Below are 26,278 nucleotides of genomic sequence, written 5' to 3'. Positions count from 1 at the left end.
ATGCTCTGCACAGAACACAAGGAAAAACTGTGTTAATGAGGTAGCCCATGAAGAGATGAAGCAAGGCAAATTTATCTGCCTGGATAACCTCCTGCATACTGTTTTCACTCCATAGAGAGTCAACACAATGCACTTCTGAGTTGTATTATATTATCAAGCTCCTTCAACAGGGCATTGCTGTAAGATCCTAGATCCCACACTCTATGGTGTGATGGTTTAGCCAAGTCTGGAAGTAGCACAGGCCCTAAAATCTCGCAATTGCAGGTTGTCAACTCTGCTGTAGGCTTGCCACTTCAAGGGCAAGTGGTTGGTTGGCGCTGGGATTTGGGCAGAGACACAGGAACGAAGGGAACATTCAAGGGAATTTGATGATGTGCATGATGTCTCTGTCTGATACAAAAAGAAAAAAACTCTGAAAACATTTGATACATAGAAATACTAGTATTTGGTGAGATTGAATGTGGGAAGATGAGGGATAAGAAAGTATTAAGAATGACTCCCAAGTTTCTGACTTGGTCAGTCGAGTAGAAGGGACATTTTTTTTATTTTTATTTTTAAAATTTCAGTAAGTTTTTGGGGAACAGGTGGTGTTTGGTTACATGAATAAGTTCTTTAGTGGTGATTTCTGAGATTTTGGTGCACCCATCACCTAAGCAGGGTACACTATACCCAATGTGTAGTCTCTTATCCCTCATCTCCCCCACCCTTGCCCTTGACTCCCCAAAGTCCATTGTAACATTCTTATGCCTTTGTGTCCTCATAATTTAGCTCCCAATTATGAGTGAGAACATATGATGTTTGGTTTTCCACTCCCGAGTTGCTTCACTTACAATAATAGTCTCCAATTCATGCCAACATCTATTATTTTTTGATTTTTTGATTGTGACCATTGTTGCAGGAGGGAGGTGGTATCCCATTGTGGTTTTGATTTGTATTTCCCTGATAATTAGTGATGCTGGACATTTTTCCATATGCTTGTTGGCCATTTGTATATCTGAGTAGAAGGAAATTCTAATAAATAAAACAGGAAGGCAGCAGAAAGAGGTTTGTTTGGGATATGGCTTGATTATTTGCAAGATATTTGCTGTAGCTTAGGAGAGAGGTGGATGTTGGTGATACTGATTTTGTCATTATCTGTGAGTTAAAGTTTCTAAAATCACATGGCTTCCTAGGGAAAGCATATAGAATGACAAGGGAAGATGGCTAGATGGCTAGTAATGGCACCCTGAACAACTTCAGCATTTAGAGGTGGGTGGAGGAGGATAAGCCCATGGAAGAAACAGAAAGGATGGGCCAGCGAGATGAGAGGAGAAGCTAAGGGAGTAGACAGTTACCAGAGGGAGGGCGGGATCAGTTAAGAACCTTAGTATGTTGCAAAGGAATAATCTGCAATGCGGACCAACCCGGGGAACGTCTGTAAAAATGATGACAATTCTGAATTGTAATTGAAAATGTAATTGTACTGAGAGCTCTCTCTGTCTTTGTCTTTTCATAATTTGAAGCAGATTTACTACATATTAGCTAGAAAAAGCCCTTTGAAATTTTCCTTCAATGTATCTATAGATTCTGTGATTTTTTTAAAGTAGAAACTGCCTATTGGTAAAATAGCACTTAATTGAGATAATGCTTGTGAAAGCCATTTCTAAACTTTGAATTGACATACAAAATAAAGGTGGCAATCATCACCATGTTGCTATACTGTCTTTGGCCATATAAAATTTTTTTCAACAATACAAAGATAAGCCTTGCACAAATTCTTCAAAATTCTAAATTTGTGATACTTGAATAATGTTTTACTGTATATAAAGATGAATAGATAGCATTTCTTACAATAAATAAATAATTTATATATCGATGTGTTGGGATTACAAATTCTCATAGAAATTCACTTTATTAATTCATTTATTCATCTGATCACAGTTCATTCAGCAAACAATTTGTTTTGTTCTTTTTAAGTGCTCTGGGAAGAAGGTGGTGTGACAGAGTCCCTTCTCTCAAAGCGTTTATAGATTAATGTGTTTGGGGAAAGTACAGAACAATTATTGAAACAAAACCAGAGTCAGGCACATTGCTCTGCAAGCTATAGAGAGCCTATGAAAATTAGGAACATTGACACATTTCTTCCTAACCTGGTTTGTGCTTTCAGGATTCCTCTGAAGTGGCAGCACTCCTTAGGTTTGAAATGTTCGTCAGTAATGACTGATGGACATCAACAGGTGAATAGACACACAAAAAAACCTGTGAAACTTACATACCATAGGTTACTATTCAACAATAAAAAGAAAATCTATTGATACATCTAACAATGTAGATGAATCTCAAAAGCATTATGCTATTCCTTTGGCTGATGAAATGGTGACACTCCTTTATTTCCCTTTCTTTCATCCCACTTTTAAAATCAGCCTTAGTATACTTTAGGCACAATATACTACATACATTTAAAATGACAATTTGACAAGTTTTGACAAATGTATATACATTAGAAAAATCATGATAAAGATTTCCGCCACCTCAAAATGTTTCCTCATGCCTTCTTGGAATAAATCCACACATTCCTTCCTTCTCTACACCCCACCACCCATATACTCTACTTCTAGACTCAAGCAATTGCTAGTCTGCTTTTTGTCAGTGTAGATTAGTTTGCATTTTCTAGAATTTCATATTAATGGAAATGTACAGTAAATACTCTTTTGTGCCTGACTTCTTACATTTAGTATAGTGCTTTTAAGATTCATCCACATTGTTGGGTGTATCAATAATTTGTTTCTTTTTATTGCTGAATAGTATTCTATTGTATACGTGGTTCACAGTTTATCCATTTGCCAGTTAATGGACATTCCAGTTGTTTTATATTTGGGGCTGTTACAAATAAAGCTGACATGAACATTTGAATAGAAGTCTGTGTGAATGTTTGGATTGGAATTGCTGGGTTGTACAGTAAGTGTTTGATTAACTTCATAAGAAACTGCCAAATGATTTTCCAAGTGGCTATATATAATTTTGTGTTTTCACCAGCAATGTATGGGATTTCCAGCTGATCCTCATCCTCATCAAAACCTGGAATTAAGAGTGAATCTTTTAAATTTTAGCCTTTTGAGAAAATTTGTAGTGGTACTTCATTGTGGTTTTAGTTTGCATTTCCCTAATGACTTACGATGTTTAACATGTTTTTATATCTTCTTTGTCTCCATCTATTCTTTGTTCTTCATTCTCTTTTCTTCCTTTAGATTAAGTATTTTTTATTTTATTCCATTTTCACTATTGGTATATTATCTTTAAATTTTTTGTTGTTCCATATTAGTGGGTTTACAATATAAATCTTTAACTTATCACAGTCTATCATTAAATAATGGTATACTCCTTACATATGTTTTAGGAACGTTACAGTGGTAAAAATATCAGTTCCCCATCCTGTACTTTTTGCTATTGTTTTCATGCATTTTATTCCATATATATTATAAACTCTACAATCTATCATTATTACTTTTGGTTTAAATATTAAATTATCTTTAAAAGATATTTTTAAAAATAAGAAAATAGTCTTTCATATTTTCTCATGTATTTGCCATTTCTATTGTTTTTTTTCTTCCGTATTTGAGATCCAAATTTCTATCTGATATACTTTTCCTTCTGCCTGAATAACTATCTTTAGTACTTTTTTGCAGTACAGATCTGTTGGCAATGATTCTCTGAACTTTTGTATGTCTGAAAAAGCCTTTAGCTAATTTTTGAAAGAAGTTTTTTGATGGACATATGATATGGTTTGGCTCTGTGTCTCCATCCAAATCTCACTTTGAATTGTAATCCCCATGATCCCCACGTGTCAAGGGTGGGACCAGGTGGAGGTAATTGGATCATGAGGGCCGTTTGCCCCATGCAGTTCTCCTAATAATGAGTGAGTCTCATGAGATCCGATGGTTTTATAAGCATCTGACATTTCCCCTGCTTGCACTTCTCCTTTCTGCCACCTTGTGAAGCAGGTGCCTGTTTCCCCTTCACCTTCTGCCATGATTGTAAGTTTCATGAGATCTCCCCAGCCTTGCTGAACTGTTAGTCAATTAAACCTCTTTCCTTTATAAATTACCCAGTCTCGGGTATTTCTTCATAGCAGCATGAAAATGGACTAACACAGTATATACAATTACAGGTTGCTAGTCCCTTTTTTCCCTTCAGTGCTTTAAGGATTTCACTCTTCCATAGTTTCTGATGAGTAGTCTGACCATTCCTAACTTTGTGCTATTATTTTCTCACTTTTTTCTGACTCTCCCTTCTGGGACTCCAATTACAAATATCCTAGACTTACTAACTTTGGGAGGTGAAGAGATCGAGACCATCCTGGCCAACATGGTGAAACCCTGTCTCTACTAAGTATACAAAAAATTAGCCAGGCATGATGGTGGGCGCCTGTAGTCCCAGCTACTTGGGAGGCTGAGGCAGGAGAATGGCATGAACCTGGGAGGGGGAGTTTGCAGTCAGCTGAGATTGCGCCACTGCACTCCAGCCTGGGCGACAGAGTGAGACCCCATCTCAAAAAAAATCAATCAAAAGATTACTGATGCTTGTTTCTTTTTTTTTTTAATTTTTCAACTGGTAATTAATTTATTAAAATAGTTGACTTAAACATCTACAATGGTGACTTCCATCTCAACTCCTGGCTCAATACTGATGGAAGTAATCTGCTTAACAATCTCAGAAGGTCTGTGCAAGTCAATGAGTCGCTTGTGGATTCTCATCTGGAAACGATCCCATGGCTTAGAACCTTCACCACATGGAGTTTTTTCTTGTAGTGATTCTCAAAGTCTTAGTAGGCATTTGAACTGGTCTTTTCACTTTGAGATTCTTTTCCTTTGCTCCTCTGATCAAGTCAGCACATACCTTCTCCAGGGATTTTACATTGCAGCTTGTTAGAGTGATTCGAATTCGGTGAATTGCCACCTTCTGTTCCATGGGTATTTTTCCGGTATCCTTAAAAGCCATCACTGCTGTGCGGCTTACTGACCGACTTGTTCCGGCAAGAGCGAACAGTGGTGAGTCAGGAGCAGGTGCGGGCGGATCAGAGCTCTGCACCACCTACGACCACCTCTTCCTCAAAGAGGTGTTTCATGTTTTAAAATCTTAATTTCCTTCTGTTTCATTTTGGATAAAATCTGTCTTCAAGTTTGGTGCTTTTTTTTGGGCCAATATCTAATCTAAAGTTTATCCTATCCAGTATGTTTCTCATTTCAAATATTGTATTTTCTATCTGCAGAGTTTGATTCGTATTTGAAAACGTTTATCTTTCTCATTGTCTTAAACATTTGGAGTATACTTACAATAATTGTTTTACTGTTGTTAGCTGCTACTTCTATCATCTATGAAATTACTAGATCTGTTTCTATTGATTGATTTGATTACTATTCTGGTTGGGAGGCAATATTTTGCCTATTTCTTCGCTTGCTTGATAATTTATCAAAATAAATTTATAAAAGTAAACTTCCTTTACCATTGGACATAATGAATTTTACATTTTTGTGTCCTGGATTTTTATGTATTCCTTTAAATATTGTTGGATTTCTTTTTTTTTTTTCCCCGGGATGCAGATAAGTTTCTTGGAATTAGCTGGATGCTTTTGAGATTTGCTTTTAAGATTTGTTAGAGTGAATTCAGAGCAGGGCTGCTTTGATCTAGGAAATAGCCCTCTGAAGGGTCTCATGTTCTGTGAGATAGGAGGTCTTTCTCCTCTGACTGGTTGACAGCCTAAGCTAGTCCTGATTCTTGTAAGGTCTGGACACTGTTCTGCCTACTCCTTTCTGATAGTTCTTTCCCTGGCCTTAGTAGTTACCACACATCTATCCACATAGCAGTATTCAGCCAAAGTTTGAAAGGATTCAAAGATCTCCAGAGCTCTCTCTGTATCACTGTTTCTGTTATTCTATCCCACAAATTCTAAGTGTGTGAAACTCCCTGAAATCAGAACTATGTCTCCTCAACTCAGTGAGACCACAAGACACTGTTTGGGTTTCCCCTGCCTATGTTGCAGCCTAGAAACTCTCCTCAGGCAAAAAGATCAGGCAACATCAGGGGTCATCTCATTTCCTTCCCTTTCAGAGATCACTGTAATTGCCTATTGAACAATGCCTGAAGAAAGATGTTTCATATATTTTGTCTGGCTTTCTAGTTGCTTAAGGTAAGAAGGTAAATGCATTCCTAGTTACTGCATTGTGGCTGGGAGCAGAATTCCAATACTGTTTTCTTATAATATGCTTTTACTTAATTATTTGAGTATTCCCTTTAGTTATCATAATTTTACATGATGTAAACAGGTAAATGGGAATATCTTCAAAATATATTTTTCAGTTTTGGGGTGGTTCTCCCAGTTCTGTTTTTTTCCAATTATAATAGATTTTTAGTATCTGAGTTCCATATGACAAAATTTATAAATCTTGGGTGTATCCATATGGTATGTTATAATCAGAAAAGATAGATGAAATTCCGCTTTTGTCTGATGTCTTTAGAGGTCTTGGAGAGACTTGAAGAAGGGATGTAAAGTCCATAACTTTACAATGAGACAAAATTAAAAGAATCCAAACCAAAATTGTCCTAGACAATGAAAAGTATCGCTGTGCAGAAGCCGAATCTCTTAAGCTCCTCCACCATATTGGTCATGACACAGTCTATAGTTTAACAATTGTTTCAATTTGGAAATTAATTTTTAGTACTAATTTAAATATTTCATATTAGTATATGAGAATTCTTCCTTCTGTTCAGGCTGTGGTATAGGGAAAAGTCAGTTCCCATCAATGTAGACTCATATCTACCAGCACAGTGATTAAATTATCCTCATATCCTCTTGTGTTTGAACAAGCTGTGTACTTTTAATTTTAATGGATTTAACACAATATTCAATATATGTTGATTACTGAATACAACAAAAAGTGTAATAGACACTCCTTGAGAAGCTCATAATCTATTTGGGCAGATGGAACAAATACTTAGAAAAATTAAAAGGTAATATAGGACCATAGTAAAAAAAAATATTTGGAGTGCAGGATATAAAGTATCAATTGAATTGTAGAGGCAATATATACTATGTACTTTTTCACCTGGGTGAGAGGGCGAGACTCCATCTAAAAAAAAAAAAAAAGCTATGGTTGTTCACTATAACTAAACATTTCATCTCTTTTAATCTAACTTACTCATCTACAAAATGGATATAATACCTGTTTTGCAGTGCAGGCCCTGACATACAGGTAGAGTTCCATAAATCCTAGCTTCTATTCCTTAACTCTTTTAACTCTTTTCTTCCTTCCTTCTTTCTAGCTAATATTTAACTCTCTATCCTAGACAACTTTTGCTAAACGTGTATAACACGTAGTACCTACGCATAGGAATATGTTTTTATAGAACAGAATTATTGAAAACAGCTTCTTACATTTCTGTTATTTTTTCAAAGGCAAGAATTCATATATTCCTTCTGAGCCAAGTACATGAAATAAAAAGTTAGAGAGATTCAGAAATTCTGATGATTATTCTCCCAAGAAGGGTGCTTGCTAGAGTGAGGGTCTTGTAGACACAGAAGGAGCTGATGGGGTGAACTGTTGGGGTGTTACAAAAGGCCTTTGGGAAAATACATAATCTAAGTCAATAAATCATAGAGTGAAGATTCCCTCAGGGAAAAAGGGAGTTGTTCTGAAGAATTTACAAGTTTTTCCAGGCAATAGCCACAGATGCTAGCACAAGGACATGGTGGCCACATAGTGTGAGAAAAAGTACTTAACTTTTTGCCCTTCTTCTAATATTTACTCTATTAGCCCAGACAACATGAGATCCAGAAGCCTCATGATGAGTGGAGAAGGAAACATAAATCAGAATAAATGGTCAAAAAGATGCTTATATTCACTTCCGCACTTAGGTCTCCAAGCCTCAGTTCCTGGCATGAGTAGGTAGAGGAGAGAAGCTTGGAATAGGATGTGAGATTACAGTTTTAATATAGACTGGACTGGATATTTGAATACCTGAAAATGAATCTGGATTCTCAAAATGAGGTGGTTCCTACAACTGAAAATAACAAGAAAGCTACAGGATCTCCTGCCATGTTATCCAGGGGTGGAAAAGTGAAATTCAATGGAGCCAGATTAAAGATGGAGTTTGGGCCGGGAGCGGTGGTTTATGCCTATAATCACAGAACTTTGAGAGGCCACAGTGGGCAGATTACTTGAGGCCAGGATTTCAAGACCAGCCTGGCCAACATGGTGAAACCCCAACTCTACTAACAATAAAAAATTAGCCAGGTGTGGTGGCATGTGCCTGTAGTCCCAGCTACTGGGGTGGGTGAGGCATGAGAATCACTTGAACCTGGGAGGGGGAGGTTGTGGTGAGTCAAGATTGCACCACTGCACTCCAGCCTGGGCACAGAGCAAGACCCTGTGTGACCCTGTGTCCAAAAACAGACAAACAAACAACCACCATGTGGAGTTTGTTTATTCTTTAAACAAATATCCTTCACGTATTGAACTGAACTATAATTATAGTTAGTAGGGCACATAGCAGGTTTTAATAAGATATCTAGTTCTTCCTCTTAAGGTAACTCGTTAGAACTTTTATTCGAAATAACTAAAGAATTTCTAATGGGGCAGCTAATCCACTCTTTTGTGCACTCTGTTCTGTTCATGATCTGATGTTAGTCGGGGTTTCTATTTGTGATTCCTGGGCCTTAACTGCTGATGACAGAGTTCAAAATCATTGCTTTCTAACTTCGAGAATGACTGCATAATATGACATCATTTTCTACCCCTGAGAGCTAATAGTCTACCTTATTCCTCCTGCCTGTCTTTTTCCTTGAGGAGGAAGATCATCAGCGCACTGTGGATTGAAGTGGCTTCATACCCTTTTTTTTTTTTTTTTTTGAGATGGAGTCTCGCTCTGTCGCCCAGGCTGGAGTGCAGTGGCGCAATCTCGGCTCACTGCAAGCTCCGCCTCCTGGGTTCACGCCATTCTCCTGCCTCAGCCTCTCCAAGTAGCTGGGACTACAGGCGCCCGCCACCACGCCTGGCTAATTTTTTGTATTTTTTAGTAGAGACGAGGTTTCACCGTGGTCTCGATCTCCTGACCTCGTGATCCGTCCGCCTCGGCCCCCCAAAGTGCTGGGATTACAAGTGTGGGCCACCGCGCCTGGCCCATACCCTTTTGATGTTAATGTTCTCCTTTGCTTAAAGTCTGAACTGAATATGGATCCCTCATTTATGAAGCACCATGACACTTCCTGGGTAATGAACAATTAAACAGACTTCCCAGCAATAGTGGCTATTTTTCTGATTTTTCACTTCATGGACAATATTGTATGCAAGTTAAATTTGCAACTAGCTTGAGGCTTCACACATGGTGATTTTGAGAAATTGAATTCTCTACCTCAAATGTATTTCCTTTTCCTTGAACTTTACATTCAGGTCATCTGTCCAGTTCTTAAACAATGGGTTTTTGAGAGGCAATGAGTAATACAATAGCATTTTCTCCTTCAATTCTATCTGCCTTTGAAAAAAATAATCTTTTATTTTTGATTCAAAGAAGAGAGGAGTTTTCTTGTCTTTCTACATCTGTTCCAACTCCTCCAAATGCACAAAAATTTTTTCAGAGCATTCCAGAGTTTCTCAGACTGCACATATAAGATTTTGCATATAGATACATCTTGGCGATAATAACTTTCTACCGAGTTAGTAGAAAATAGATGTATTCTAGGTTTTCATATCTTTATGGCAATATGAATAGACAAGGCTCTTCTTGCAAAAATATCTCCTGAACTGTGCAGGAGATGCTTGAAAGACCCAGTCAAAATTACGAAATATCCCAAGTTTGTATCCTCCTGTGGCTTCCCCGTATTACAATAATGCCACTCTGATCCAGGTTCCAGTACTCTCAAGCCCTTGTCCTTCACTTTGTATTTCAGCTTGCATTCATCCAAGTATTTGGATGGAAATTATCAATACCTTATATAAGAACATATGGGAGGCTGAGGCGGGTGGATCATGAGGTCAGGAGATCGAGACCATCCAGGCTAACACAGTTAAACCCCGTCTCTACTAGAAAAATACAAAAAATTAGCCATGCGTGGTGGCAGGCGCCTGTAGTCCCAGCTACTTGGGAGGCTGAGGCAGGAGAATCGCTTGAACCTGGGAGGCAGAGGTTGCAGTGAGCCAAGATCACGCCACTGCACTCCAGCCTGGGCGACAGAGTGAGATTCGTCTCAAAAACAAACAAAAAGAATATTAATCATTGGTAGTTAAAATTATGCTTTTCAGTTTTCAGGCATGGATCATATTTTCTTGCCTTGCCTAATTCCTAGAGTCTCACTCCGTGATGTTTCTTCTTTATTATAAAGATTAGGTGGTTTTGCATTGCTGCCATGTGACATTTATACTTCCCAAGCAGCTGTGTCATCTTCTACTGTTTAAACTTAGTTTTACTTTAAGTCCACATCTAACCTGCTTGCTTGCATGCCCAGCACATTTTCCACCCTCTACATTTTATTTGACTGGAGAGATCACCTTAGCCTCTCTAGGTCTTTGCTTATCATCACTCTGCTCATTCTTCAAGCCTCACTTGATTACTTTCTTTGATTACTGTGATGCTTTCCTGGATTTCCTCAGTAAGACATAGTTTCTCCCTTTCATACTTCTGTGGTATTAAGTATGCACCAGTTACATGTGACTCATCTCCAAGTGCTTTGGCATGGAGATGTTACTTATGTTCCTAATACGACTACTGACCACTTTTTTCCAGACTAAATATTGAAACACTTGGCCAGATAATTTTTCTCAATTTTGAGTTTCCTTTTATAATTTTTAAAAAAAATTTTTGAAATTGAATTACATTTTGTTAGGTTGCAAATCTGAAAGAGTCCAAGGATGAGGTGAGTTTGTTGTGGTCAACTGACTAATTGCTAAACTCACAGCTGGTTTATGTCTGCTGACCAGCACATTATTTGCCTAGAGAAAGTCTACAGGGGGAACCAGATTATGATGCAAATGTTGCTTGGAGAGCCCTTGATCAAGAGCAAAACAGGTTGGTAGACTCGAGGGATAGTTCAGCTAGGTCTGATGGAACATTCCAGTTTTGCCAACAGAAGGAAAAACATTGGAAGGGCTTATCTTCCCCAGGATCTGGATCTATTTCCACTGGGTAACATTTAATAAGCACTAACATGGTCTCCTCTTTCACTTGCCATTTCCTGTGCTTCTGTTTCCAACTGCTACATCTCCTTTGACATATTTTCTTTTTCTTTTCTTTCTTTTTTTTTTTTTTGAGATAGAGTCTTGCTCTGTCACCCAGGCTGGAGTACAGTGGTACGATCTTAGCTCACTGCAACCTCCACCTCCCCAGTCCAAGCGATTCTCCTGCCTCAGCCTTCTGAATAGCTGGGATCACAGATGTGCGCCACCACACTCAGCTATTTTTTTTTTTTTTTTTTTGTATTTTTAGTAGAGACAGGGTTTCACCATGTTAGTCAGGCTGGTCTCAAACTCCTGACCTCAGGTAATCCACCAGCCTCAGCCTCCTAGAGTGCTGGTATTACAGGTGTGAGCCACTGTGCCTGGCCTCTTTTTCTTTAAGTGTATCAATACCATCATTTTGGCTACTTATTCTGCCCTGGGAGCCATTCTGTCTCTTTAGGAAGTTTTTGCATGTATCAGATCTCATCTTTTATGTTTTGATGTTTAATAGCATTTAAAGGATTTTGTTTTGTGTTTTTTTAAGTGATTTGAAAAAAAGTGTGCTCACTAATTAATAAGCAACAGATTCGAACTTATGTTGCTTTTTTAAGAAAAAAAATGAAAAATTCTGTAACAATATATCTTAGCCATAAAACGCTTGTAATCCGCACTCCTCCAGAAATTTCAGGATGAAACTTATCTCAATGATTATACTAGAAAATCTTGGAAAGCAGGGATATGGCTAACTTTTTATAACATGTATCCCTACTGCCACAACAGGAGTTAAGACTTAATAAATACAGTCATGTGTTGCTTAACAACTGGGTTATGTTTTTGTAACCACCCAATGGGTTCATTTTGCCTGCTGTCTGGATAGAGCCAATTTATCAAGAACCAGGAATTGCAGTAGAGAAAGAGTTTAATTCATACAGAGCCAGCTGAATGGGACACTAGAGTTCTATTACTCAAGTCAGTCCCCCTGAAAATTCAGAGGGTAGGGTTTTTCAAGGATAGTTTGAAGGGCTAGGGAATGGTGCTGCTGCTTGGTTGGAGATACAATCATAGGGGTGTGGAAAATGGTCCTCATGCATTTCTCAAGTCCACTCCTTTTGTTTGTTCCTGCTTAGTGGAGGTGTTAGAATCTGCTTCTTGGTGGGGCCACAGGACTGGTTGGTGGGTCCAGGTGGGGCCACCAGTTATTAGAAATGCAAAAACCTGAAAAGACATCTCAAAAGACCAATCTTAGGTTCTATAATAGTGATGTTATTTGCAGGAGTAATTGGGAAAGTTGCAAATCTTGTGGTTAATTTGTTAGTACTACAAAGGCAGCCTAGTCCCAGGAAAGAAGGGGGTTTATTTAAGGAAAGGGCTGTTATCATCTTTGTTTCAAAGTTAAACTACAAACTAAGTTCCTCCCAAAGTTAGTTGGACCTATCCCCAGGAATGGACAAGGGCAGCTTGGAGGTTAGAAGCAAGATGGAATCTGTTAGGTCAGATCTCTTTCACTGTCATAATTTTGTCCCTGTTATAATGTTTGCAAAGGTGGTTTCACTGTAGACTTTATAAACACCATATACTTAGACTGTACTAAGTTTATTAAAAATATTTTTCTTTCTTCAATAACAAATTAACCTTGGCTTGCTATAAATTTTTTACTTTTAAAGTTTTTAATTTTTTTGAACTTTTGACTTTTTTATGATAACAGCATAAAGCACACTTTGTACAACTGTACAAACATATTTTCTTTACATACTTATTCTATAAGTGCTTTCTATTTTTATTTTTTCCCTTTAAACTTTTTAATTTAAATGAAGACACAAACACATTACCCTAGGCCTACACAGAGTCTGGATCATCAATATCACTATCTTCCACTTCCACATCTTGTCCCACTGGGAAATCTTCATGGGCAATAACACAAAGCTCTCATCTCCTGTGATAACAATGCCTTCTTCTGGAATACCTCCTGAAGGAACTGCCTGAGGCTGTTTTATAGTTAATTTCCTTTTTTACAAGTAGAAGGAGTACACTCTAAAATAATGATTTAGAGTATTGTAAATACACCAGTAACAGAGTCTGTTATTATCATTATCAAGTATTATGTACTGTACCTAATTGTGCTACATTTTTGTATGCCTGGCAGTGCAGTAGGTGTGTTTCACCAGGATCACCACAAACATATGAGTAATGTGTTGAGCTATGACATTACCAGAGCTACCATGTTGATATAAACAGGAGACAGGGAAATACTGAGTAGAAGAGGGCAGTTCCCTGGCAAAAGCCTTACTCTCAAGCCTGGAAATCTGCAGCCCTAAATGGGAATAGGCATTCCTGTTTGTGCACCCAAATGTTGCCTTTTGGCCTGCCACGCCCCTCTGTCCTATACCCATATAAACCCCAAACCCCAGGCTTGATGAGCAAATGAGCAGATGAGCAGACAAACAGAAGAGCAGAGGAGCAGAAGAGTGGTGCTGCAGAGAAAGAGAGAAGAGAAGAAGCATCTGAATGTCAAGAGGAGTTTGGATGGGGATGGTCAGAGAGGAGATCAGCTTTAGGACAGCCAAACTCCAGGGGAAGATCATCTCTCACTCCATCCCCTTTCCAGCTCCCCACCCATCCTGCTGAGAGCCACCTCCATCACCCAATAAAATCCTTGCATTCACCATTCTTTAAGTTCATGTGTGACTTGATTCTTCCTGGACACTGGACAAGAACCCAGGTACCAAAAGGGCACTGAGCTGGTTAACACTTAAGCCATCTGCGGATGGTGGAGCTAAAAGAGCACTGTAGCACACCCACTGGGGCTTTGAGAGTCACAGGCAGACACCCCTAGATGCCACCATGGGGCGGGAACCCAAAATTGCTCGCCCTGGCTCCTGCACCTGTCTGTCTACATGCTCCATCTCCTATAACAGGCTTGCACAGCAGTGACTGCTCAACAGATGAGCCACACCCCTTCCACACGTCCTGCAAGGGGAATCAGAGAACTCTCCCCTTTCAAGGTCAGTAGGTGATAGGAATTTTTTAGCTCTATTATAATCTTATGATACCACCTTTGTGTATGTGGTCTGTCATTGACTAAAGTGTCATTATGTGGTATGTGACTGTATTTATTGAGTAGATGGTCAACTGTATGAGGTAATTAAATAATGAGTGGTGTGAACCTTGGTTTTATGACATCTTCTGAGAGCTGCTTTCAGGTGGGTATAAGAAGAGATATTTCTAGTCTAGGTCCCCACTCCTTTTCTTAGTTCGTGCTTAGTGGAGGTGTTAGAAAAAAAGGTTGGACTCTGGTACTATTTCCCTCCATTGGTTATATGGACTCAAAACCATAACTTAAGGAAGAATGTCTATTTTTAGATTTGGTGACTGATTTAGATAGGTTGCTACAGAAAGTGGTACAAAGATATTTCACACATAGAATATCAAATCCAGGGTGCTTTAGCACTGCATTCCAATGGCCTGGGATGGATGGGTGGAAGCCCTGGCAAGCCGAAATAAACCAGGGCAAGCTCCTCTTTGGAATTCACAAGTCTGACAACTGGTGACTCAGGCTCTAGTCAGGAGACCTGAATGTTATGTCTGGCACCATGATACCTTAGTTTACAGAGATTAATCTAACAGGCCTTCAGTTAGTTTGCTTTATTTTAAAATTCTGCTTAGCTTTTTGTTGCCTACTAAATTTCTCCTGATCTATATTTAGATGTAGGTGAAGGCTGTAGATGTGTGCACTACCAACACCAGCTCCTGGGAGGGAACATTTTCCCTCTCACAAGCAAGTGAACTTTGCTTTCTCCATGAAGAAGAATGACCTGCATGATGGGTTTCAGAAGTGGAGAACATAGCTCACGGTTCTCTCCACAGTTCCTCCATGGCCTTTGGTTGCATCTTCTCTGAATGGAGGAGCTTGGATTATGTGAAAAGCAGAGCTACCAGACTACACAAATGTTGTAGTGAGAAGGCAGCAAATTAAAATATCAGAAATTTCGAAAGGAAAGATTTATAATAGTTAGATTTAAAACATGCTTTGAGGCCAGGCAGAGTGGTTTACACCTGTAATCCCAGCACTTTGGGAGGCCAAGGCGGGAGGATTGCTTGAGGGCAGGAGTTCGAGACTAGCCTGCACTACATAACAAGACCTTGTCCTGTCTCTATTAAAAAAAAAAAAAAAAAGTAAGGAAAAGGAAGAAAAAGTGCTTTAATATTCAGAGGCATGAGAGATGCAATGAGTAATATAGGACCTTCTCTAAGGACACTGGGGAAGCACTCTACAGAGGTGGTTCTAATCTAGCCTGGCAAATCTCTGTTCCCTTCATGCCTTGTACTTCCTTTTTCTTTGTGACTTTGCTAATGTTCTTCCTTCCTCTTGGACAATTTTCCTATACTAATCAAAAGGCCCCAAGACACAGGGGGAAATGTGGTAAATCTGAGACTGGAAGGAAATTACCATCTAATGTCACTCTTGTACAGTATAACTATTGTTAATATTATTGCTGGGGTCACTCATTTATTCATATCACAAACACTGACTGAGTGCTTATTCTTTGCCAAGCATGGGCAATAAAGAGTTGAAGACCAACAAAGCCCCTGCGTTCCCAGAAGCTTATTTGCTTGTGGGGAAAATAGTGGATCAATTAACAAATAAGTAGATAACATAATGTCACGGCCAGGCATGGTGGCCTCATGCCTGTAATCCCAGCACTTTGGAAGGCTGAGGTGGGAGGATCACTTAGGTCCAGGAGTTTGAGACCAGCCTGGGCAACATAGGGAAATCCCGTCTCTACCAAAACAAAACAAACAATAAACGAAACACATGGTGGCGTGTGCCTGTGGCCCCAGCTACTCAGGAGGCTGAGGTGGGAGAATCACTTGAGCCCAGGAGGCAGAGGTTGCAGTGAGCCAAGATCACGCCACTTCACTCCAGCCTGGGTGACAGGGTGAGACCCTGTCTCAAAACAAACAAACAAACAAACAAACAAAACAACCAAAAACCGAAAAAAGTAATGTCAGATGGTGACAGTGTTTTGAAGAAAATAAAGCAGCATAGGGGAACTAGTGATAACTGGTAGATTTGGGTTTCTCCGTCTCTGGCTGCTTTTGCATCCTCAGTAAGGTGAGAGTGGCAAAGGAAATTCCAGGTTGACTTTTGGGTTCAGTGAGTTTTCTATCCTATGTCTCTTCACTGCCCTTTCCCTCCCCAGAACCTCTAAAATCTGATCCTTAGATTCTGCAATGTAAGTCAGCTTTCTTCTTCTTGGCTGCCAGCTCACTACATTCTTATTCCTGGATAAACCAAAAATCTCTTCCTTTTCATATTTTCAAAAAGATGTAGAAATCTCTCACCTGCTCATGTTCCTTCCTTTTTGTCTTGTGGGTATATATACCTTTTACAATTCTTTCACTACCAAATGTAGTTGGATATTGGAATGTAGTCATAACAAACACATAAATACAATTCACCATATTTAAATGGACTTATTAATTTAGTCTGCTTAAAATTGAGGTAGTAACACAGGCACCAGTTGGGTTTCTCTGAGAACTCTGGGCATTTTTAATCCTGGCAATTTTTAAATTGCTTAGCAGTAAAACGGTCAGACAACAGCACCTATTGTTATAAATCCCTGCCTCTTCTTACCTCAATGAGGCTATCTTTCTCTCTATCAATTCTGCCAGCAGAATTAAGAAGAGCCATTGATTTCCAGTTTGTTCAATGTTTTTCTTCTTAGGATGGGAGTGATGACTTCTAACCTCTTTACATCTAGAGACTCAATTTAAGTCTACTTCTTTCATTCAGCCTTCTGTCATCATTTTCAGCTGCCTGGAATGTCTTCTTTCTCTCAGTTCCTATCTTTGACATTAAAAATCACAGTACTTAGTTATATTCTACCTCACACCAATCATTTTATTTGTTAATATCTTTTTTCCTAGTTAGATTGTGACATTTTGGAATACAAGAAAAATATCCTTTTTTACTTTATAGCTCCCCAGATTTCATTAGATTAGTATAGATTCGAGTGCCTTTTATATATCAGGCAATGCCTAGTGTATAATATTTTTACTTATGGGTTTTAGCATTTAACTTATTTAATGATCACAACATTCCTATGATGTTATGTGTTTTCATAATTTGTTGAAATGAAAGCTGATGGTCAGAGAGGTTAAAAGGTTGTCTGGTCATAATTTTTGAGGAGGCAGAGCTAGGTTTTGAACTCAGGTCTGTCTGATTCTGAGAACAATCCTGTGCTCCTTCAGCTGAATCACACAGCCCCTCTTAGTGCTTTGTCTCCGTAGACACTAAGTATATTCTTGTTGATTGAGTGAATTAACGGATGAATTATCTGGAGCTCCTTCTGCTTCTGTTTTCTTCTCTGTACAATGAGGATCATCACAGGAACCTGATCTAAGAATAGAATAGTCCAACAGAGTTCCCTTAATTTGGTAACCAAGAGAAGGTAGAGTTAATTAACTAGAACCCTTTGCCATCACTTCTCTCTAAACTTTTCATCACTTTTCTCTAAAAGTCCGGTCCTGAGCTCTATTACAAGATAGAACATTTTAGCCTCTATCGAAGAGAGCACTATTAATATTTTATGGCATTGGCTCCTTTTTTCCTAATACTGTGGGATTAAAATAATGTTTACTAAATTCTGGATGTTCTATTCCTGTTTTTTCATGATATTTTATGATCCAGGCCTTCTTCATAGAGACACAGGGCTATGTTTTATAACTGCCAGGGTCAAGCAAAGAACAGCTTGTGTGGGATCCTTAAAGAAACAGCTAAGCAGTAACTTCAGACCTTCTGTATATTTTCCTCAAAATTTTCTCTCAGTTTTTGTCTCCCTACAACTCATTTTTAGAAAACAAAAACATAACACAATTTTGCCCTTTTAAAAGATAATACAGGTGGGTGCAGTGGCTCATGCTTGTAATCCCAGCACTTTGGGAGGTTGACGGGGGGAAGATCACCTGAGGTCAGGAGTTCAAGACCAGCCTGGCCAATGTGGTGAAACCCTGTCTCTACTAAAAATACAAAAATTAGCTGGGTGTGGTGGTGGGTGCCTGTAATCCCAGCTACTCAGGAAGCTGAGGCAGGAGGATCGCTTGAACCTGGGAGGCAGAGGTTGCAGTGAGCCGGAATTGCACCACTGCACTCCAGCCTAGGCAAAAGAGTAAGACTCTGTCTAAAAAAGAAATAAAAAATAAAAAATAATACGTACTATAATAATTTATAAAGTACAGAAAATATCTAAAGAAAAAGAAGTAACATCTCACAACCTCATCATCTAGATATGACTGCTAACATTTTGACATATTTCATTTCAGCTTTTAATTAATTTATTTTTGCAGAAGACATTTATTTCAGATATTCTTTTTTTTTTTTTTTTTTTTTGTTCAAAAAAAGATTTGGAAATTTTTATTGCATGAATGTTCAAACGGAAAGGAAAACTTTCTGGATTCTTTTTCCACCACACATGAGTAGCAGCACTAAAGTAGTGAATAATGTCCGTTCAGTTGGTAGTTTTCATGTATTTCTGATATCAGAAATGGACTGTTAGTAACTAGTTTTAAAAGCAGAGCATTTTTGTGCATGGCATTCCCCTGAATTCCAAAGCCCAAACTTAGGCTAATTTCTCTCTGCTGGGAGCACCATTAATTTCTCATAGATAACATTTAATATATATGTGGCATTCTTTTTTTTTTTTTTTTTTTTCTTGGCTGATCTGGTGCTGGAGAGACCCTGAGAAGGCCAAGCAAAACACACGCACAAAGAGAAATAGGAAGTAGACATTTTTCCTCCTTCAGGGGTTGGGTTGCATATTTTTGCAGCTTAGGGTTAGGCATCCATGTGCCCAAAGAAGGTCTTGGGAAAAGGGGGCCATGCCTCATCCCTCCAGCTGCCCACCCTTTTTGAAAGAATATGTAATGTCAGGCAATATGCTGTGTATACTCCCTTACTTATTCTTCAAAATAACCCTCCAAGGAAGGGACCGTTTGAGGTTATCAGAACTCTACATTTAGAAAATCACTCTTTATATCCTCTCCAGCACCTGTTGTTTCCTGACTTTTTATTTATTTATTTATTTATTTATTTATTTATTTATTTATTTATTTTTATTATACTTTAGGGTTTTAGGGTACATGTGCACAATGTGCAGGTTTGTTACATATGTATCCATGTGCCATGTTGATTTCCTGCACCCATTAATTCGTCATTTAGCATTAGGTGTATCTCCTAATGCTGTCCCTCCCCCCTCCCCCCACCCCACAACAGTCCCCGGAGCGTGATGTTCCCCTTCCTGTGTCCATGAGTTCTCATTGTTCAATTCCCACCTATGAGTGAGAACATGCGGTGTTTGGTTTTTTGTCCTTGCGATAGTTTACTGAGAATGATGTTTTCCAGTTTCATCCATGTCCCTACAAAGGACACGAACTCATCATTTTTTATGGCTGCATAGTATTGCATGGTGTATATGTGCCACATTTTCTTAATCCAGTCTATCGTTGTTGGACATTTGGGTTGGTTCCAACTCTTTGCTATTGTGAATAGTGCCGCAATAAACATACGTGTGCATGTGTCTTTATAGCAGCATGATTTATAGTCCTTTGGGTATATACCCAGTAATGGGATGGCTGGGTCAAATGGTATTTCTAGTTCTAGATCCCTGAGGAATCGCCACACTGACTTCCACAATGGTTGAACTAGTTTACAGTCCCACCAACAGTGTAAAAGTGTTCCTATTTCTCCACATCCTCTCCAGCACCTGTTGTTTCCTGATTTTTTAATGATGGCCATTCTAACTGGTGTGAGATGGTATCTCACTGTGGTTTTGATTTGCATTTCTCTGATGGCCAGTGATGAGGAGCATTTCTTCATGTGTTTTTTGGCTGCATAAATGTCTTCTTTTGAGAAGTGTCTGTTCATGTCCTCTGCCCACTTTTTGATGGGGTTGTTTGTTTTTTTCTTGTAAATTTGTTTGAGTTCATTGTAGATTCTGGATATTAGCCCTTTGTCAGATGAGTAGGTTGCAAAAATTTTCTCCCATTGTGTAGGTTGCCTGTTCACTCTGATGATAGTTTCTTTTGCTGTGCAGAAGCTCTTTAGTTTAATGAGATCCCATTTGTCGATTTTGGCTTTTGTTGCCATTGCTTTTGGTGTTTTAGACATGAAGTCCTTGCCCACGCCTATGTCCTGAATGGTATTGCCTAGGTTTTCTTGTAGGATTTTAATGGTTTTAGGTCTAACATATAAGTCTTTAATCCATCTTGAATTAATTTTTGTATAAGGTGTAAGGAAGGGATCCAGTTGCAGCTTTCTACATATGGCTAGCCAGTTTTCCCAGCACCATTTATTAAATAGGGAATCCTTTCCCCATTTCTTGTTTTTGTCAGGTTTGTCAAAGATCAGATAGTTGTAGCTATGCGACATCATTTCTGAGGGCTCTATTCTGTTCCATTGATCTATGTCTCTGTTGTGGTACCAGTACCATGCTGTTTTGGTTACTGTAGCCTTGTAGTATAGTTTAAAGTCAGGTAGCGTGATGCCTCCAGCTTTGTTCTTTTGGCTTAGGATTGACTTGGCGATGCGGGCTCTTTTTTGGTTCCATATGAACTTTAAAGTAGTTTTTTCCAATTCTGTGAAGAAAGTCATTGGTAGCTTGATGGGGATGGCATTGAATCTATAAATTACCTTGGGCAGTATGGCCATTTTCACGATATTGATTCTTCCAACCCATGAGCAGGGAATGTTCTTCCATTTGTTTGTATCCTCTTTTATTTCATTGAGCAGTGGTTTGTAGTTCTCCTTGAAGAGGTCCTTCACATCCCTTGTAAGTTGGATTCCTAGGTATTTTATTCTCTTTGAAGCAATTGTGAATGGGAGTTCACTCATGATTTGGCTCTCTGTTTGTCTGTTATTGGTGTACAAGAATGCTTGTGATTTTTGTACATTAATTTTGTATCCTGAGACTTTGCTGAAGTTGCTAATCAGCTTAAGGAGATTTTGGGCTGAGACAATGGGGTTTTCTAGATATACAATCATGTCATCTGCAAACAGGGACAATTTGACTTCCTCTTTTCCTAATTGAATACCCTTTATTTCCTTCTCCTGCCTGATTGCTCTGGCCAGAACTTCCAGCACTATGTTGAATAGTAGCGGTGAGAGAGGGCATCCCTGTCTTGTGCCAGTTTTCAGAGGGAATGCTTCCAGTTTTTGCCCATTCAGTATGATATTGGCTGTGGGTTTGTTGTAGATAGCTCTTATTATTTTGAGATACGTCCCATCAATACCTAATTTATTGAGAGTTTTTAGCATGAAGGGTTGTTGAATTTTGTCAAAGGCCTTTTCTGCATCTATTGAGATAATCATGTGGTTTTTGTCTTTGGTTCTGTTTATATGCTGGATTACATTTATTGATTTGCGTATGTTGAACCAGCCTTGCATCCCAGGGATGAAGCCCACTTGATGATGGTGGATAAGCTTTTTGATGTGCTGCTGGATTCGGTTTGCCAGTATTTTGTTGAGGATTTTTGCATCAATGTTCATCAAGGATATTGGTCTGAAATTCTCTTTTTTGGTTATGTCGCTGCCAGGTTTTGGTATCAGGACAATGCTGGCTTCGTAAAATGTGTTAGGGAGGATTCCCTCTTTTTCTATCGATTGGAATAGTTTCAGAAGGAATGGTACCAGTTCCTCCTTGTACCTCTGGTAGAATTCAGCTGTGAATCCATCAGGTCCTGGACTCTTTTTGGTTGGTAAGCTATTGATTATTGCCACAATTTCAGAACCTGTTATTGGTCTATTCAGAGATTCAACTTCTTCCTGGTTTAGTCTTGGGAGGGTGTATTTGTCGAGGAATTTATCCATTTCTTCCAGATTTTCTAGTTTATTTGCATAGAGGTGTTTGTAGTATTCTCTGATGGTAGATTGTATTTCTGTGGGATCGGTGGTGATATCCCCTTTTTCGTTTTTTATTGCATCTATTTGATTCTTCTCTCTTTTCTTCTTTATTAGTCTTGCTAGCGGTCCATCAATTTTGTTGATCTTTTCAAAAAACCAGCTCCTGGATTCATTAATTTTTTGAAGGGTTTTTTGTGTCTCTATTTCCTTCAGTTCTGCTCTGATTTTAGTTATTTCTAGCCTTCTGCTAGCTTTTGAATGTGTTTGCTCTTGCTTTTCTAGTTCTTTTAATTGTGATGTTAGGGTGTCAATTTTGGATCTTTCCTGCTTTCTCTTGTGGGCATTTAGTGCTATAAATTTGCCTCTACACACTGCTTTGAACGTGTCCCAGAGATTCTGGTATGTTGTGTCTTTGTTCTCGTTGGTTTCAAAGAACATCTTTATTTCTGCCTTCATTTCATTATGTACCCAATAGTCATTCAGGAGCAGGTTGTTCAGTTTCCATGTAGTTGAGCGGTTTTGACTGAGTTTCTTAATCCTGAGTTCTAGTTTGATTGCACTGTGGTCTGAGAGACAGTTTGTTATAATCTCCGTTCTTTTACATTTGCTGAGAAGAGCTTTACTTCCAACTATGTGGTCAATTTTGGAATAGGTGTGGTGTGGTGCTGAAAAAAATGTATATTCTGTTGATTTGGGGTGGAGAGTTCTGTAGATGTCTATTAGGTCCACTTTATGTAGAGCTGAGTTCAATTCCTGGATATCCTTGTTAACTTTCTGTCTCGTTGATCTGTCTAATGCTGACAGTGGGGTGTTAAAATCTCCCATTATTATTGTGTGGGAGTTTAAGTCCCTTTGTAGGTCACTGAGGACTTGCTTTATGAATCTGGGTGCTCCTGTGTTGGGTGCATATATATTTAGGATAGTTAGCTCTTCTTGTTGAATTGATCCCTTTACCATTATGTAATGGCCTTCTTTGTCTCTTTTGATCTTTGTTGGTTTAAAGTCTATTTTATCAGAGACTAGGATTGCAACCCCTGCCTTTTTTTGTTTTCCAGTTGCTTGATAGATCTTCCTCCATCCCTTTATTTTGAGTCTATGTGTGTCTCTGCACGTGAGATGGGTTTCCTGAATACAGCACACTGATGGGTCCTGACTCCTTATCCAGTTTGCCAGTCTGTGTCTTTTGATTGGAGCATTTAGCCCATTTACATTTAACGTGAATATTGTTATGTGTGAATCTGATCCTGTCATTATGATGTTAGTTGGTTATTTTGCTCGTTAGTTGCTATAGTTTCTTCCTAGCCTCGATGGTCTTTACAATTTGGCATGTTTTTGCAGGGGCTGGTACCGGTTGTTCCTTTCCATGTTTAGTGCTTCCTTCAGGAGCTCTTTTAGGGCAGGCCTGGTGGTGACAAAATCACTCAGCGTTTGCTTGTCTGTAAAGTATTTTATTTCTCCTTCACTTATGAAGCTTAGTTTGGCGGGATAGGAAATTCTGGGTTGAAAATTCTTTTCTTTAAGAATGTTGAATATCGGCCCCCACTCTTTTCTGGCTTGTAGAGTTTCTGCTGAGAGATCAGCTGTTAGTCTGATGGGCTTCCCTTTGTGGGTAACCCGACCTTTCTCTCTGGCTGCCCTTAACATTTTTTCCTTCATTTCAACTTTGGTGAATCTGACAATTATGTGTCTTGGAGTTGCCCTTCTCGAGGAGTATCTTTGTGGCGTTCTCTGTATTTCCTGAATCTGAATGCTGGCCTGCCTTGCTAGATTGGGGAAGTTCTCCTGGATAATATCTTGCAGAGTGTTTTCCAACTTGGTTCCATTCTCCCCATCATTTTCAGGTACACCAATCAGACGTAGGTTTGGTCTTTTCACATAGTCCCAAATTTCTTGGAGGCTTTGTTCATTTCTTTTTATTCTTTTTTCTCTAAACTTCCCTTCTCTCTTCATTTCATTCATTTCATCTTCTATCAGCGATACCCTTTCTTCCAGTTGATCGCATCTGCTACTGAGGCTTCTGCATTCTTCGCGTAGTTCTCGAAACTTGGCTTTCAGCTCCATCATCTCCTTTAAGCCCTTCTCTCCATTGGTTATTCTAGTTATCCATTCTTCTAATTTTTTTTCAAAGTTTTTAACTTCTTTGCTATTGTTTTGAATTTCCTCTCGTAGCTCAGAGTAGTTTGATCGTCTGAAGCCTTCTTCTCTCAACTCATCAAAGTCATCCTCCATCCAGCTTTGTTCCGTTGCTGGTGAGGAACTGCGTTCCTTTGGAGGAGGAGAGGTGCTCTGTTTTTTAGAGTTTCCAGTTTTTTTGGTCTGTTTTTTCCCCATCTTTGTGGTTTTGTCTACTTTTTGTCTTTGATGATGGTGATGTACAGATGGGTTTTTGGTGTGGATGTCCTTTCTGTTTGTTAATTTTCCTTCTACCAGACAAGACCCTCAGCTGCAGGTCTGTTGGAGTTTACTAGAGGTCCACTCCAGACCCTGTTTGGCTGGGTGTCAGCACCGGTGGCTGCAGAACAGCGGATTTTCGTGAGACCACAAATTCAGCTGTCTGATAGTTCCTCTGAAAGTTTTGTCTCAGAGGAGTACCCGGTTGAATGAGGTGTCAGTCTGTCGCTACTGGGGGGGTGCCTCCCAGTTAGGCTGCTCAGGGGTGAGGGACCCACTTTAGGAGGCAGTCTGTCCGTTCTCAGATCTCCAGCTGCGTGCTGGGAGAACCACTACTCTCTTCAAAGCTGTCAGTCAGACAGGGACATTTAAGGCTGTGGAGGTTCTCGCTGAGTTTTTGGTTGTCTGTGCCCTGCCCCCAGAGGTGGAGCCTACAGAGGCAGGCAGGCCTCCTTGAGCTGTGGTGGGCTCCACCCAGTTCGAGCTTCCTGGCTGCTTTGTTTACCTAAGCAAGCCTGGGCAATGGCGGGCGCCCCTCCCCCAGCCTCGTTGCCGCCTTGCAGTGTGATCTCAGACTGCTGTGCTAGCAATCAGCAAGACTCTGTGGGCATAGGACCCTCCGAGCCAGGTGCGGGACACAATCTCCTAGTGTGCCGTTTTCCAGGCCCGTTGGAAAAGCGCAGTATTAGGACGGGACTGACCCGATATTCCAGGTGCCGTCTGTTTCCCCTTTCTTTGACTAGGAAAGGGAACTCCCTGACCCCTTGCGCTTCCCGAGTGAGGCAATGCCTCGCCCTGCTTCGGCTCGCGCACAGTGCGCTTCACCGACTGTCCTGAACCCACTGTTAGGCACTCCCTAGTGAGATGAAACCGGTACCTCAAGCAGAAATGCAGAAATCACCCGTCTTCTGTGTCGCTGGGGCTGGGAGCTGGAGCCTGGAGCTGTTCCTATTCGGCCATCTTGGCTCCACTATTTCAGATATTCTAACTTTATAACCTATAGAATTTTAATGATATTTTTGTATGACATCTATCATAAACATTTCTGCATGTCATTGAAATATTTATAAATATTATTTTTATTTAAAGGATGCATAATTGATATAACCCTTCTCTTAAAATTGGTAATTTCACATACCTGGGGAAGAGCAGATGTGAAACAATAGAGAAAGGGTAAGAGATAGCTAATCTCTTGACTCATATTTTTGTTCTTCCATATGACTTGAAAAAAAGAACTCAGAGACCTCTAGAATAGTTAGCACAAATAGATTTATCAATGTGGTTAAGATGGAGTACAGATACTGAATTTACTCTTTTATGTGAAATAAATAAAAACTGGATAAGATATATACAGCAACAGTTTTTAAGACATTATACCTCAGACAACAAAGGACAATGACCTCTGAGAGAGGGAAAACAAATTAGGTGAGCCTATGATTGCCCCAGTTTACTGCCTGGAGAGAGATTCCAGGCCAAGGTGCAGAGAGAAGGGCTGCAAATGGCAACTATTGCTCTTTCTGAGTTGAGGAGAGAGACCTGAAAGTCTGCAGGTACTACGATAGCTGCAATTCATGAGGAAGAGTTCCAGAGAAAAGAAAACTGAACAGAGAGTGAGCTCTGGATTCCTGTAGTGTTCCTGCTGACTCTTCTGCTGAATCATGATCAGTGCATGTGTGTGGCTGGAGAAAGAATCTCTGAAAAGGTTTAGAGGGACAAATCCTTAGAATCACATAGGCCTGGGAATAGCTCCTCTTTCCACCAGAAAGAGTATAAAAACCACGTAATTCATGGGACATCAGGTAGA

General features: G+C 39.5%; 1 protein-coding gene and 1 pseudogene across 1 annotated transcript in view; one reads left to right on the top strand and one right to left on the bottom strand.

The window, feature by feature from the left end:
- The window catches only part of TMC1 (transmembrane channel like 1), a 202,955-nt gene that overhangs the window by 24,051 nt on the left and 152,626 nt on the right, over positions 1–26,278 (top strand). The window lies entirely within an intron of this gene.
- Positions 4,594–5,004, bottom strand: LOC129478337 (small ribosomal subunit protein uS10-like; annotated as a pseudogene).

The sequence above is a fragment of the Symphalangus syndactylus genome, chromosome 3, assembly GCF_028878055.3.
Source record: "Symphalangus syndactylus isolate Jambi chromosome 3, NHGRI_mSymSyn1-v2.1_pri, whole genome shotgun sequence".
Lineage (NCBI taxonomy): Eukaryota > Metazoa > Chordata > Mammalia > Primates > Hylobatidae > Symphalangus > Symphalangus syndactylus.
The sequence above is the reverse complement of the archived record's forward strand: the minus strand, read 5'-3'. Positions and strand labels throughout refer to the sequence as shown.